This window comes from Pinus tabuliformis, chromosome 2_1 (assembly GCF_031772625.1).
Source record: "Pinus tabuliformis cultivar Carrire ecotype Pingquan chromosome 2_1, CPIR1, whole genome shotgun sequence".
In the NCBI taxonomy this organism is placed as follows: domain Eukaryota; kingdom Viridiplantae; phylum Streptophyta; class Pinopsida; order Pinales; family Pinaceae; genus Pinus; species Pinus tabuliformis.
The window spans coordinates 10,764,044-10,779,921 of NC_142299.1; positions in this window are offsets into that span (position 1 = coordinate 10,764,044).

Below are 15,878 nucleotides of genomic sequence, written 5' to 3' on the forward strand. Positions count from 1 at the left end.
CTCGGAAAATTTAAAAAATGTTAAGAGGGTATGCCCTAAAAGAATAATCAAAGGGCAAGAAAAGGAAGAATTGGCCAAAGAGAAAAATAAATGAAATGAACCCCAAACAAAAGGCCAGGAAAGTGTGCTAGCTCAAATGCCACTACTATATTCCATTTTTGAAGAACTATTCCATTTTTGAAGAGTTTCATAGTTAAGGGAAGGCCAAACAGCTTAATCTTGGCTTCCCTAGGTTTAAATTGCTTGTTTTAGAAGATAGAGAATGAATATCTGTCCAAACTGTTTAATCTTGGCAGATTTGTAGATAGGTAGAGAATCTTGGGCGCTCAATAGCTTAATTTGAGCCCCGGAAGAAATAAGGATCGATTTAGATAGGAGGATAGCAAAAAGAAACGTTGTAAAGCTGGGTTTGCTAGTTCAACTGCAACCAAACCAAAAAGAAGATAAAATGTTAGGTAAGTAGGCTGGGTAGGTAGTTTTGTGGTTGCAGAATGATGATTTGTGATCAATTTCATGTTTCGAAGTGTTATATCTATTCACATCACAAGTATAAGGCAAAGTCCATTTGGAGGAGCTCAAGCGAGGCATGTCTAACTTCCCCTTCTCCCTTTTCCCCAAAACACTCACTAACTTCCCCTAAAGAGGTCAATATCTATTTGATATCTCTTAAATTCATCATGTTTCATATAATTTCCCCTAGTAAAGATCTGCTTTACTTAAAGGAGTGTTCATATGTGCTCTACAAAGTTCTATCTCCCCTTTCAAGCCTAAGATTTCTAAAACTTAGCACTTTCTTCACACTTTCATGTTAACTACTAACTCTATTATATAAATCCTCATCTATTTTCCCTTCCCCTTACTAAATATGTATAAAATCCCCCTATTTACATATCCCCTCCCTTTGGTTGAAATATAACCATAAATATGCCTTGGGAATTACTAAGTTTATTTGAAACTTAGTAAGAACCCTCATTTTCCTCCTTAAAACCCTCTTTCCATGCTTCAGACTCCTCTGATGCATTAACAACCTTCCTCCGATTTCATTTTACCTTTTTCCAAAGGCAAAAAACCCTTCTGATGCTTTATAACCCCCTTCTATACATATAAACCCTCCTCCGATTGGAAATCCCCCCCTCCGACGCGATATCGCTGTCGGAGGTTATAACAGTGATTACCTTTTAACATATATAACACCATTCCCCCTTGCTCCGATGCGATATCGCTATCGCATCCGAAGCGATATCGCTATCGGGAGTCATTCCTGCCATATATTCCCATATATACCCGCATGCATGCATTTCATCGTTAACCCGCTTTATCATTAAAAAACCTAAGTTTTTTATAAAACTTAGGTTTTAATGTAAAAACCCCGCTTTACCGCAATATTTCCCCGCTTCATCGCATATCACATCGCTATCACAATACACATAAAAACCCGCCCCCCTAGTTTCCCCGATGGCGAAACAACAATTTTATCGCAGCCGTCCATCGCCCCCGCCCAGATCAATGGCCCAGATCATTTCGGCGATCGCATATATATAATTCCCGCACCCATGCTTCCTGCCGACACGAAACGCCGATTTAATCGCAGCCGCCCATTTTAGCCTTCAGATCAACGACCCATATTTAGTCGCGGCCCTATATATCATCGCTTTTTCCGGAGCCGAAATGTTTTAAAGTGCATCATATAAAGACGTCGGGTCCGAAAGGGGCCTTTGCACAGCCAAGTGAGAAAGCTCCGACTGGCTGGAGCCGAAAATGTATAAAGAAAAGTTTGAAGGGAATTTCAGGTCCGATGACCCATTTCTTTATAAATCCGTCGATAAGGGTTCGCCGATGGGCCGGACCTGACATAAATAAAAGGTGAGCCTATAAGCATTTCGGGTCCACGGGGTTCATCGCTCATTGGAGGTCTTATGGTTGGGATCCACCGATCCGCCAATCACCAATTTAGCGCCAGCCGTTGGATCTGCCTTCGCACGATCCAACGGCCCGGATTTAATTCTTTCCCATTTCTTCAATATTGGTCGCTCCCGCTTGTAAATGCGCCTGTTTCCTTTGTAATATGGTTTTTGCCTTTTATAAGGTGGAAAGGTCATTTCTTCATTATTTACAGTTCGGCGCCCGCGCGCTCCAATTTCAAAGGGTCCAACATCATTTCTTCGGCCATTTTTCGTCACTTCAGTCCAAAATTGCTCTAGATAGCCAGCTTTGGCCTCAGCACAGTCATCAGCATGCAGTCTCCCTCTGTTATGCATTATTTCTCTTTTTTGGTAAAGTTTTGATCGGCCAAGCACCAATACTCATCCAAAGCCCGCAGAGGTGCCATCATAGCTATTTTTTGCCATAAAGTGGCCATAAAGGGGAGATTTTGAAGCGGCAAAGTGTATCAGTGAAAGAAAAGGTCCCGATTCAATGTTAAAGAGTATCAGTGTTGCGGCAAAGTGTATCAATTGATATTTTTCAGTGGAAATCTTTATTTCCAACGCAGATGAACATTAAAAGCCCCAAGCAAAGTCAAAGGAGCAGTTCTGAGCCATTAAGGCTCACCAGATCACAGTTAATGCGCATTAAGTGTTAGAAAATTATATATTACGGAGCAATGGAACACATAAAATATTGCAGAAATATAAACACAGAAAACACACAAAACAAGAGAGACACAGATATACATGGTTAACCCAGTTTGGGCTACGTCCACCCCGAACAGCCAATCCTTCCTTTCTATTATCCAGCAAAATGAAGAGACACCACCTACAGCAAATCCACTATAATATCCTCTGTTTTCTCTCACAGTCTCACCACTCTGTTTCTCGCTCACAGAATACACATCTATCACTCAACCTCAAATACAATGCCCTCATACAAAGAGAGGGGGTTTCCTTCTAGGGCAAAAAACCCTAAACTAAACATAAGTTCTATCGTCAGATCATCCGCCTAATGAATGACTCAGATTGACTAGAAATTACTATACTTTTACAAGGCAATTTTACATCTGTTTTTAGCTTCGGGGGCGCTGCCCCCGAAACCCCCCGCCAGGGGGGGGCTCCCAAAGGTCGCAGCCGCCCCCCCCCCCCCCCCCAGACCCCCCCTGCAGCAAATATTTTACCAGCGGCATTGCCGCCCCCATTTCAAACTGGGGTCCTATGTGGCAATACCTTTGAATATAGAAGGTAATCAGGCTCCACACCCAACAATCTCCCACTTGGAGACTGATTGTAGCAACCCCAACACTGCTCCATTTGATGGACAATGACTCCTCTTTGGACCTGGCTGTTTCTCATCTTCATCATCATACTTGAAGACCAACTGAAACTGAGCATATTCTCAGTTTCTCCTTGGTTACAACTTTTGTTAGCATATTTGCAGGATTCTGGCTAGTGTGTATCTTTTCTAGCTTCAACTCTCCATCTTCCAACACTGATCGTATGAAATGGTACTTGAGTTGTATGTGTTTAGTCCTGGAATGAAATGTTGATTTCTTTGCAAGATGAATGGCACTTTGGCTATCACTGTATAACGTGCCCATATCATGCTCCTTACCCAATTCAACCATAAACCTTTGTAACCAAATCATTTCTTTACTAGCCTCTGTAGCAGCAACATACTCTGCTTTTGTTGTTGAAAGTGCAACAAAACTTTGGATTTTTGAAACCCAAATGACAGCTGTTCCTCCAACAGTAAATACATATCCTGTAGTGCTCCTCCTGTTATCTCTATCACCTTCCATATCTGCATCAACGTATCCTTGTAGGCAGATGTTTGAACCACCAAAGCATAATGCTTGATTTGTAATACCTTTCAAATATCTGAGAATCCATTTCACTGCCATCCAATGTTCCTTTCATGGATTGTTCATGTACCTGCTTACAACTCCCACTGCATGTGCAATATCAGGCCTTGTGCAGACCATTGCATACATTAAGCTTCCAACTAATGATGCATATGGAACTTTATAATCCATGTCTTCTTGGGTCTTTGGGCACATTTCCTTGCTAAGTTTGAAATGGCTAGCAAAAGGTGTACTAACTAGTTTTGCATTGTGCATGTTAAATCTTTTCAACACCTTTTGTATGCACTCATTCTGAGACAATGTTAATTTACGATTTTTTCTGTCTCTAGTTATTCTCATACCAAGGATTTGTTTTGCGGCTCCCAAATCCTTCATTGCAAATGAATTTTCCAATTTTCTTTTGAGCACATTTATTTCCTGCATGTTAGATCCTGCAACAAGCATGTCATATACATATAATAACAATATAATATAGCTGCCATCATTTTGCTTTTTCAAATAAACACAATGATCAGAGTGACATCTAGTATAACCTTTTTCAGACATGAACTTGTCAAATTTTAGATACCACTGCCTTGGAGCCTGTTTTAAGCCATACAAGCTCTTCTTCAACCTGCACACTAGTTTCTCCTTCCCTTTCACCTCATATCCTTGTGGCTGCTGCATATATATCTCTTCCTCCAAATCCCCATGGAGAAAGGTTGTCTTTACATCTAACTGCTCAAGATGCAATCTTCAGCTGCTACAAGACTTAAAATAGTTCTGATTGAAGTCATTTTAACAACAGGAGAAAATATTTCATCAAAATCAATACCTTTCTTCTGTGAAAACCCCTTCACCACAAGTCTAGCTTTATACCTCTGTTTTCCTCCATCTTCTTCCTTCAGCCTGTAAACCCATTTGTTCTTCAATGTAGTTTTTCCTACAGGCAACCTGACTAAATCCCAAGTCTGGTTATGCATTAAGGAGTCCATCTCTTCTTCCATGGCTACCTCCCACTTCTTCCTGCTTTCAACCTGCATTGCCTCTTCATAACATTCGGGTTCACCGAAATCAGTCAACAATAAATAATATAATGAAGGATAGTATCGTTCAGGGGGTCTAATTATCCTGGTAGATCTTCTAACACCACTTTCAGGTGTTTGGGGTGCCTGTTGTTGTTGTGGTGGTTGCTGTTGTTGTGGTTGTTGATTATTATTATTTTCAGGCACCTTTACTTTTTCAGTGATTTCATCAAGAACTGCGTATTCCTTGTTTTCCTTTTCCTGTTTCTTTTCCTGCAACTGATTCTTATACAAGACCTTATCATTGAATATTACATCTTTGCTCCTAATGATTTTGTGATTTTCCTAATCATATAAGCGATAACCAAAATCATTAACACCATATCTAATAAAGGTACATCTCTTTGACTTTGCCTCAAGCTTTGTTCTATTTTCTTTATCAATATGGACAAAGGCATCACAACCAAAAGGCTTTAAAATAGAGTAGTTTACCTTTTTACCTGTCCATGCTTCCTCTGGAACACCACCATCCAAGGAACTTGAAGGCCCTCTGTTTATTAGATAAAAAACAATATCTACAGCATCTGCCCAAAACTGTAAAGGCAATCCTGCATGCAATCTCATGCACCTTGCACGCTCCATGATTGTTCTGTTCATCCTTTCTGACACACCATTTTCTTGTGGCGTTCTTGGAACTGTCTTCTCTCTACGAATTCCATGCTCTGAACAGTACCTATCAAACTCTTTGCTGCAATATTCACCTCCATTGTCTGATCTAAGACACTTCAATTTCTTTCCTGTCTCAATCTAACCCAAAGCTTTCCATTTCTTGAAAGTATCAAATACATCAAATTTATTCTTAATACAATAAATCCAAATTTTTCTAGTTGCATCATCAATAAAAGTAACATAATAATGAGAGCCACCGAGAGATGATACCTGAGAAGGTCCCCATACATCTGTATGCACAAGCTCTAATTTTTCATTCTTATTTTCTTTCCCAACTCTGAGAAATCTAACTCTCTTCTGTTTTCCATAAATGCAATTCTCACAGAAGTCCAAATCAACATTCTTCAAACCTGGCAACGAATTCCTTGAGTGAAGAATCTTCATCCCCTTTTCACTCATGTGTCCAAGCCTATGATGCCATAATGGTGCATTTGCTCCTTTGGAAGTTAAAGCATTAACAGAGTTAGAAATACCATTGCATAAATACAATGTACCAACCTTTTCGCCTTTTGCTATTACCAGGGCTCCTTTAGTGACCTTCCAAGCTTTATCTGTGAAAGTTGTCACACAACCTTCACCGCCTAACTGCCCTGTTGAAATCAGATTTTTCTTTAGATCTGGAACATGCCTTACCTCCTTTAATAGCCATTGGTTTCCATTCTGCTGTTTTACAAGAACCTTACCCATTCCAACGATTTTACAGGGTTTATCATCACCCAGACGAACTTGTCCAAAATCTCCTTGAACATAGTCATGAAAGTATTTCTTATCAGGTGTGGCATGGAGTGAAGCCCCTGAATCTACCACCCAGGAATCAGTAATATTTTCGAAAGAAAAAATCAAAGCATCTTGTAACACCTCACCTATCACATTTGCTTCATGATTGTTTTCTTGTTGTGGATCTCCTTCTTTTCCCTTCCAAGATCTACAGTCTTTCTTTAGGTGTCCTTTCTTTCCACATTTCCAGCACACTATCCCCGATCTGGACTTAGATCTGCCTTTCCTTGATTTATTGCGATATCCTGAGCTCTTTCCTCTTTCCATTTTTCTTCCTCTAGACTCTGCACTCAAAGCATTTCCCGATGTCTCACCGGAGCTTTTCCGTCGCATTTCCTCACTAAGGATAGCACCGACAACATCATCAAACTTTAAAGTACTAGATCCAGAAATAGAGTTACTAATGGCCATTACCAAACCATTCCAACTTTATGGTAATGAGCACAAGAATAACAGAGCTTTAACTTCATCATCAAAGCTTACTCCTACAGAACTTAACTGACTTGTAACTATATTAAAATCATTTAAATGGTTTGCAACAGATCCACCTTTCGACATATTCATAGTAAATAACCGTTTCATAAGAAATACCTTGTTTGAGGCCGAGGGTTTTTCATATAGTTTCAACAACGTCTGCATCAAACCCTCTGTCATGGTTTCCTTCGAAATTTTGAAGGTGACTAATGCAGCAAGGCACAAACGTATTGTTCCAAGTGCCTTTCTATTGAGAAGGTTCCATTCTTCGTCTTTCATACCCGTCGACATCTTTGTTTTTCCACCCAATGGTAGGTATAGATATTTCTGATACAGATAATCTTCCATCTGCATCTTCCACAGCGAGAAGTTTTGGCCGTTAAATTTCTCGACCCTAAACTTACCATCTTCTGCCATTGCTCCCACTCGAACCAGGAACCCTTCTTTCTTGTCAGCCAAATAGACCTTCGGCTCTGATACCAGTTGTTAGAAAATTATATATGACGGAGCAATGGAACACATAAAATATTGCAGAAATATAAACACAGAAAACGCACAAAATAAGAGAGACACAGATATACGTGGTTCACCCAGTTTGGGCTACGTCCACCCCGAACAGCCAGTCCTTCGTTTCTATTATCCAGCAAAATGAAGAGACACAACCTACAACAAATCCGCTGTAATATCCTCTGTTTTCTCTCACAGTCTCACCTCTCTGTTTCTCGCTCACAGAATACACATCTATCACTCAGCCTCAAACACAATGCCCACATACAAAGACAGGGGGTTTTCTTCTATGGCAAAAAACCCTAAACTAAACATAAGTTCTACCGTCAGATCATCCGCCTAATGAACGGCTCAGATTGACTAGAAATTACTATACTTTTACAAGGCAATTTTACAGCTGTTTTTAGCTTCAGGGGTGCTGCCCCCGAAACCCCCCACTAGGGGGGGCTACCAAAGGTCGCAGCCACCCCCCCATGGACCCCCCTGCAGCAAATATTTTACCAGCGGCGTTGCCGCCCCTATTTCGAACTGGGGTCCTATGTGGCGATACCTTTGAATATAGAAGATAATCAGGCTCCAAACCCAACATTAAGGCCACCCAAGAGCAGCAGAGCCGAATATAAAGAAGCAGAACTATTGTTAAAGCACAATTATGATAAATTGGCTAGCGCAGAGCTCAAAGGACACCATATTTACTCATTTTGAATGCTGTTGCCTCCAGTGCAGCTCATATAGATATTTTGGCATTTATTTTAGCAGATGGTTAGGTTAAGACACTTATTTCATGAGATTTGTCTCAGATCTATTATTGGTAGATATTTTCTCTATATATACTGCCCTCAGTGATGTAGAAAGGGTTGGTTGGTTGATAATTCTCTTTCTGGACTTACGCTGTATACTTCGAGAGATTTAATGAAAAAAGATTGCTGGAATGTTGGATTATGGACTGTCTCTTTGTGGATTTGATGGCTAAAGATCTGATTGCAGAATTCTAATGCTTTCTTCATGGAACAATAAGTCTTTCTCCCTTGTTTTCTGTTTCTATGTATGCTATATCATCTATATGTCATGATCTAAATTGCAGGAAGAAAGAATAGTCCAGATGTTGCTTATTTGTATTCTGTTCTCAATTCCTGTTATTTCTCCATGTTTTCCTCTAAATTAGTCCTAAATATGAATACTTATTTGCTCATATTTACACTATTTCTTTCATATATTACTGTTATTTAGGAATCCTTGATTGCTCCTATATAATGTTCACTCGCCTTCCCTCTGTTAGCATAATGAAAGCTACTTAGCTATCTTTCATTCCCTGACATCCATTTCATCCTTATTCCAGCTTTGATATTGTTCCTTGTTTAAACTATAGTGCTCTGTAGTTCCTCTTGTGACCAAGAAAACACACCAGCAGCCTTAACCCTTGACTCCATGCCCAATGGTCTAAACTTCTCTCACTATGCAAGCCAACTCTGTCTGAACTATCATCCATCCCACCAAATTTCAAACAAAACCCAAGTGCACCATAACTAGCCTAAAATCATACCAAAACAAAGCTAAATTATAAAGAGAGAGCCCTCTCTGATTGCAGGTAGGCTAGGACCTGCAATCCAAAGATTGGTTTGTGGTTACCTCGGCCGTATCCCTTAAGGAGCCAAGGGACAACCTGAGTGATAACATACTGGCGACTCCACTGGGGAATCTTCAGAAAATTCCAAAAAATAAGTTAGAAGCTGGCTCCCAAGAAGAATTCACATTATACAAGGTCAAATCCAGACCCAAATCCCCCAGCTGCTTTTGAAAATCCCAATATAATCCCAAGGAACCTCAGGAAGCTAGAGCGAAGAGAAGATTTTGCTGATTCTAGTCCTGAAACAGTTCAGCCAAGCTGTGTTCCAACCCCTGTCAAAGTTTTATTTCGTTCAACCCCTACTTCCCCTAGTTCATCATCCACCTCTCAAAGCACCTTTTCCACTCCTCCATTCACTACACATACTACTCCCATTACCACTGTTATTACTACTGTTCCAGTCGTTCCATTTATCCCTGCTATTCCACTCATCCCAGTAAATATGGCTAACAAATATGCCCCTTTACAGTTACCTGCTAATCCTGGGGCTATGCCTCAGGATTACCAAACTAAAATCACATATTTTGATGGTACTGGTTCTTGCACAGCCCTACAACACACCAAGAAAATGCAGGACTATTTTGAGAGTTATGAAATAGATGATGATCACGTAAGAATGAAGATTTTTGTCCAAAGTCTCACAAGTGATGTAAGACCCTGGTTTAGAGCTCTCCCTACAAATTCCATAGATGATCCAGAGGCTCTTTACCAAACATTCCTTAACAAATGGGAGAAAAAGAAGGATCCCCTGCACATATTATCAGAATATGATACTATCAAAAGAGGCCCTCAAGAGGCTGTCTTAGACTATTGTGCAAGATTTAACAATGTTTATAACGCAATCCCACAAAACCTCAGACCTCCACCTGACCTTGCTTTGTATAAATTCCCTAATGGTTTTGATACCGACATGGCATATCAATTAAGGGAGAGAGCTCCTCAAAGCCTAGCAGACATGCAGAATGTAGCTATCACTGTGGAGGCAAATCTGATTGCCAAACGAAATAGAGCAAGAGCCAAGAGAAGAACCACTTTTAAAGAAGAACCTCCAGCATTTGACCAAAAGTTGGATGCAATCTTAAATAAAGTGAACAATTTTGAAGATAGAATGGGAACCATGGAAAGAAAAACATCATGGGAAGGAAAACAAACCAATACTATCAGAAACCCAAATTTTAGGAAAAACCAAAACCCAAATGTTGGAAGGGCTAGCCCCGACCATGATATAAGACCTCCTTTTCATGAAAACTATGCTGAAGCATCCACATCTAGTGAGCAGACAGAGGACACTCACATAAACTTGATGGGTTTGAAGGGTGAGCAACAAGTTTTTCTAACCCAAGAAGACCAAGATGACCATGATATAAATCAATTTCAGACTAAGTCTGGTGAGTCTTTTGACTTTAAACAAGGTTATGATTCAGCTGTTTATGAGGTCCACAAACAGTATAAGCTGAGGACAAGAACCATAGATGTGCCCGAAAAGGTTAAACCAGATGATACCAAGCAGCCTAAGAAGATCAAAGAAAAGGCTTCCCCCATAGAAGCTGCTGATAAAACAGTCCCAAATCCAAAAGAAGTGACCATAGAGGATGTCACAGATATTCAGCTCTAACAATCAGCCTTTTGTATCTTTTCCCTCAAAGGAAAATGTAAACAACACTCCTAAACACCTTTCCAAATCAGAAATAGTTCAAGAAATCAATGAAGAACAAGAGCAAATCGCTGATACTCCAATGGAAAAAGGGAAGCCTGCCTCTCACAATACTAAAACCCAATCAGATAAACCATTTGATTTAGAGGCAGAAATAGGTAAACTGAAGATATCTATGCCTCTCTCTGAACTTGCCAAGCATGATGTATACAGGCAGCAAATCAAAAGATCGCTGCAAATGCCAGAGAATAGGGATGATGTGAATGTATTAGATGATCAACCTAAGCTCCTTTTCGGACCTGAAGTCGATGGAAAATCAACACATGGAGTTGTTCTACCCTTTTATGTCAGTTTACACATACATGATAAAGTCTTGCATAATGCCATGTTTGATTCAGGTGCCTCACACAACCTTATGCCCAAAGCTGTAATGGAGAAGCTAAACCTTGATGTTACAAGACCCTACAAAGACTTATTCTCCTTTGACTCAAGTTAGGTCAAGTGTTTAGGCTTAATCAAAGACTTATGTGTGTCTTTAGTCCAATATCCCAACAAAACAATTCTAATGGACGTGGTGGTTGCTGACATTCCACCAAAGTATGGCATGCTGTTGTCAAGATCATGGGGAGAAAAACTCCAAGGATCTCTCCAATTAGACCTCTCTTATGCCACTATATCAGTCTTTGGGCAACCAAAGAGACTGTATAGGGAAACACTTATGAAATATGTGGTAAGTAGTGAGGAAAAGCCCCAAAACTTTCCAATTTACTCAATCCATTCTGATATGGATTCTTTTATTTTGTTTAATGATGAAACAAGTCCTCCAACTGATGATAAGCCTTTGGCTTTAGAACAAGAAACATGCATAAATGAAGAATCGGTTGCCCATACCCATGAAACTGTCAAAACAATCAATGCAACCAGCACACAAGAAGAACCTCCCAAAACAAAAAATTCAAATCTGCCCACTCCGACAATGATTGAAACTCCTAATAACAATCAAGAGCAAGAAATCCTATGGTATTTGGAGCTTGATGGTTCAGTTAATAAGCTAGGAGCAGGGGTAGGAGTGTGGATCCATAATACTCAAAACAGTCATGCAGAGGGTCATGCTTATAGATTAAACTTTAGATGTACCAACAACATGGCGGAGTATGAAGCCCTCCTTTTAGGCCTTAAGCTAATCAAATCTCTAGGAGCTACCAAAGTTTCCATTCTAGGTGACTCCGACCTAATCATACAGCAAATGAAAGGCAATTTTGTCACTAATGATAGAAGGCTAAGAGCTTATAGGACTGCTGCCACTGCAATACTCAATACCTTCACTGAATCCCAGCTTGCTAAAATTCCAAGAAGCCATAACCTACATGCACACAGCCTAGCTACTTTTGCTAGCACTTGCAAGCTTCCTTTTGAGCCCAATCACCACTTTACTACTGAGATAAAGCACAGGCCTGCAGTCCCTAACAATGTCAAAGACTGGCAAGTGTTTGAAAACGATGCACAGATTAACAATTTCTTGACTTTACAGCAAGAATTTTCAAGCTTAAACATTGATATGGATGCCATGGATGATCCACAACAAGCAGTAAACCAAAATGAGCAGACTATAACAGCTGAAGCAGCAAAACAAATGCTGCACCCAACCATTTTTTATGAGAAAAACATAGAAGATCTGAAACAAATGAATTTGAATGAAATAGCTGAAGCAGAGGCCGAAATTATTGAACTGAAAGACAATTTCCTGCCCATAGGCCTGACTCCCTTAGGAGATATTTTGATTCAAACGATGTCCCAAAAAAGCCAAAGATGCAACCCTTAAACGCTGCAATTGAAGACTGCAATATTGGGACAGCTGAAAAACCCAAAATGATAAAACTGTCCAAGTCTTTGCCACCTGATCAAAAGCCAAAATATGTTGACTTGTTTAAAGAGTTCCAAGATGTCTTTGCATGGAGTTATGAGGACCTCAAGTCCTATGACACCTCAGTTATTCAACATACCATTCCCTTAAAGCCAAATCAAAAGCCCTTCAAACAGAAACTAAGGAGAATCAATCCTGTGCTTCTCCCTTTGATTGAGTAAGAAGTGAAAAGAATGTTTGAGGCTGGTATCATAGCATGCATTAGATTTTCAGAATGGGTTTCCAATCTTGTTCCCACAAGAAAGAAAATAGGTGAGATTAGGCTATGTGTAGACTTAAGAAATCTAAACCAATTCTCCCTTAAAGATCACTACCCATTGCCAAAAATGGACCATCTAGAATTTCATTGCTTGATGGCTTTTCAAGTTTCAATCAAATACTTGTTCATCCGGATGATCAGGATAAAACAGCATTCACAACACCGTGGGGAACCTTTAAATATGTCAAAATGCCTTTTGGGCTAAAGAATGTAGGTGCCAATTTTCAAAGGGCAATGGATATTGCCTTTGCCAAAGAAATCCATGATTTCTTAGTAGTTTACCTTGATGACTTAACCCCTTTCTCAAAATCTGATCAAGAGCACCTTAAACACCTAAGGCAAGTGTTCCTAACCTGTAGGAAATATGGCATATATTTAAACCCCAAGAAATCCATGCTTGGCTTAGAGGAAGGCAAATTGCTGGGCCATATTATCTCAAAAGATGGGATTAGAATAGATCCGGGAAGGATCCAAGCCATTTTGCAAATCCCTTATCCAAGAAACATCAAGGAAGTGCAAGCATTCCTAGGAAAGATCAATTTCCTAAGGAGATTTATCCCAAACTTGGCCGAGCTGATAAGAATACTAAATAACATGTTAAAGAAGGATTCCAAGGTAAAATGGACCTTAGAAGCCAAGCAAGCCTTTGAGGGCATAAAATCTGCCTTAACCCAAGCACCAGTCCTCACAAGCCATCAACATGATAAGGATTTCATCATTTTTTCATTTGCATCTGAACACACCATAGCTGCTGTCCTTTTGCAAAAGGATGATCAAGGAAATGAAAAGCCCATTGCTTTCTTTAGCCGAGCCCTTAGAGATGCCCCTTTGAAGTATCAAATAATGGAAAAGCAGGCCTATGCCCTTGTTAAGGCCATCAAGGACTTCCGAGTTTACATTTTATATTCACATGTGATTGCTTATGTCCCAAACTCTGTTGTAAAAGACATATTAACTCAAGAAGGGATAGAGGGAAAAAGAGGCAAATGGATTGCCAATATCCTTGAGTATGACATTGAGATAAAACCCACCAAGCTCATAAAGGGACAAGGTTTATCCAAACTGATGTGCGAAACCAATTTTCAAGCCTTAGACATTAATGAACTGGACAATGAACAGGAGCTGGCGACTCCACAGATCAGTGAAGCGTTTTTGAAATCCCCATGGTATGCTGATATATGTTTTATATTGTTAAACCTGTGTGCTCCTCCAGGGTTGTCCAGAACCAAAAAAAGATTTTTAAAGATGAAAGCATCAAAGTTTTGTGTCTTATATAGTGCCCTATTTTGGAAGAATCATGAAGGAATTTTGCTGAACTGTTTAACCTCAAATGAAATTGACAGTGTCATGAAAGAATTCCATGTAGGGGATTGTGGAGGGCACTTATATTGGAAGTACACTGCTAACAAGATTTTAAGGGCTGGTTTCTATTGGCCCTCTTTGTTTTCTGATGTGAGAAAGTTTGTTGTTTCATGCCACAAATTCCAAATCTTTGAAGGCAAAAGAAAATTGCTGCCCTTGCCCCTTAAGCCCATTTCAACCGAGAAGCCTTTTCAACAATGGGGTCTTGACTTCATTGGAGAAATCCATCCATCCTCTTTTGGCCAACATAAGTAGATTCTAACAGCCACAGATTACTTTACAAGTGGATTGAAGCCATCCCATGTAGGCAAGCCAATTACTCCACCATTATCCAATTCCTTGAAACCAACATTCCATCTAGATTCGGCTGCCCTGAAAAGATCATTACAGACAACGCTGCTGCCTTCAAATCCAAGAAAATGATCAATTTTCGCCACAAATTCCACATTACCTTCGGTCACTCCACAGCCTATTACCCTCAAGGTAATGGCTTGGCCGAATCATCCAACAAAAGTCTGATTAACATCATTAAGAAAGTGCTGGAAGAAAACAAGAAGAACTGGCACAAAAAGCTTGTAAATGCCCTATGGGCAGACAGATTGTCAACCAAGAGATCCATTGGAATGAGCCCATATGAGCTAGTATATGGCATGGAGGCCAGATTTCCTTCATCTTTGGGCATTCCTATCATCAAGCTGCTGCAAGAGATTCAAGCTGAGCCAAATGATATACAAAGGAGAATAAACCAAACCATTCATTTGCAGCAGACAAGAGAGCAAGTTTACCACAGAAGTCAGATTTTGCAAGAAAGGCTAAAGAAAATGTTTGATAGAAGAACCAAGGCCGAAGATTTTCTCATCGGCAACAAAGTTTTAAGATGGGATTCAAGAAGAGAGGACAAAGGAAAGCACGACAAATTCGACTCCCTGTGGAAAGGCCCCTTTATTATTTCAGTTGTGCAAGGCAATAATACATATTTTCTGAAGAGTTTGGATGGCACAGAAGCTGAAGAAGGCCCTGTCAATGGCCGAATGCTAAAGCACTATCAAGACCCCTTTTTACATAAATAATGCATCTGTATATTATCTTTTTACATTACTATTTGTATTTTCAGCATGTCTAGTTACAGCAGTTCGATAAGGGAATAACGCAGCAAATTTTGAAGGAAGGATCAAAGCAAATGCACCATTTGATCTCTGTTTTGAATTCATCTCAAAAAGAAGTGCTCAGGAAGATTTGAATATGTTTACAAGCACCCAAAAGGCAAGAAGCAGAGCTGTAGTTTTTCTGCAAATCAGCTCAAAGTAATACTGCATAACAGCTTACAAGAATTCAGTCAAAAGCATCAAAGAATAGGAAGTTTTTAGATTATAGCAACAGTTGAAGATCAAGGAAGTATGACCTGTTGTTCTTGGCTTTTCACATGGAAAATCCATCCCCAAGTGGAGCCACTGTTAGCCTCCTATTGCAATAGGTGTTCATATTTCATGATTGACTGTTTTACATGCCAAATATGTCATTCTTTCCATGCTGCAAAGGTTCCATATTTCCTAGAAAACTCAGAAAATTTAAAAAATGTAAAGAGGGTATGCCCTAAAAGAATAATCAAAGGGCAAGAAAAAGAAGAATTGGCCAAAGAGAAAAATAAATGAAATGAACCCCAAACAAAAGGCCAGGAAAGTGTGCTAGCTCAAATGCCACTACTATATTCCATTTTTGAAGAACTATTCCATTTTTGAAGAGTTTCATAGTTAAGGGAAGGCCAAAC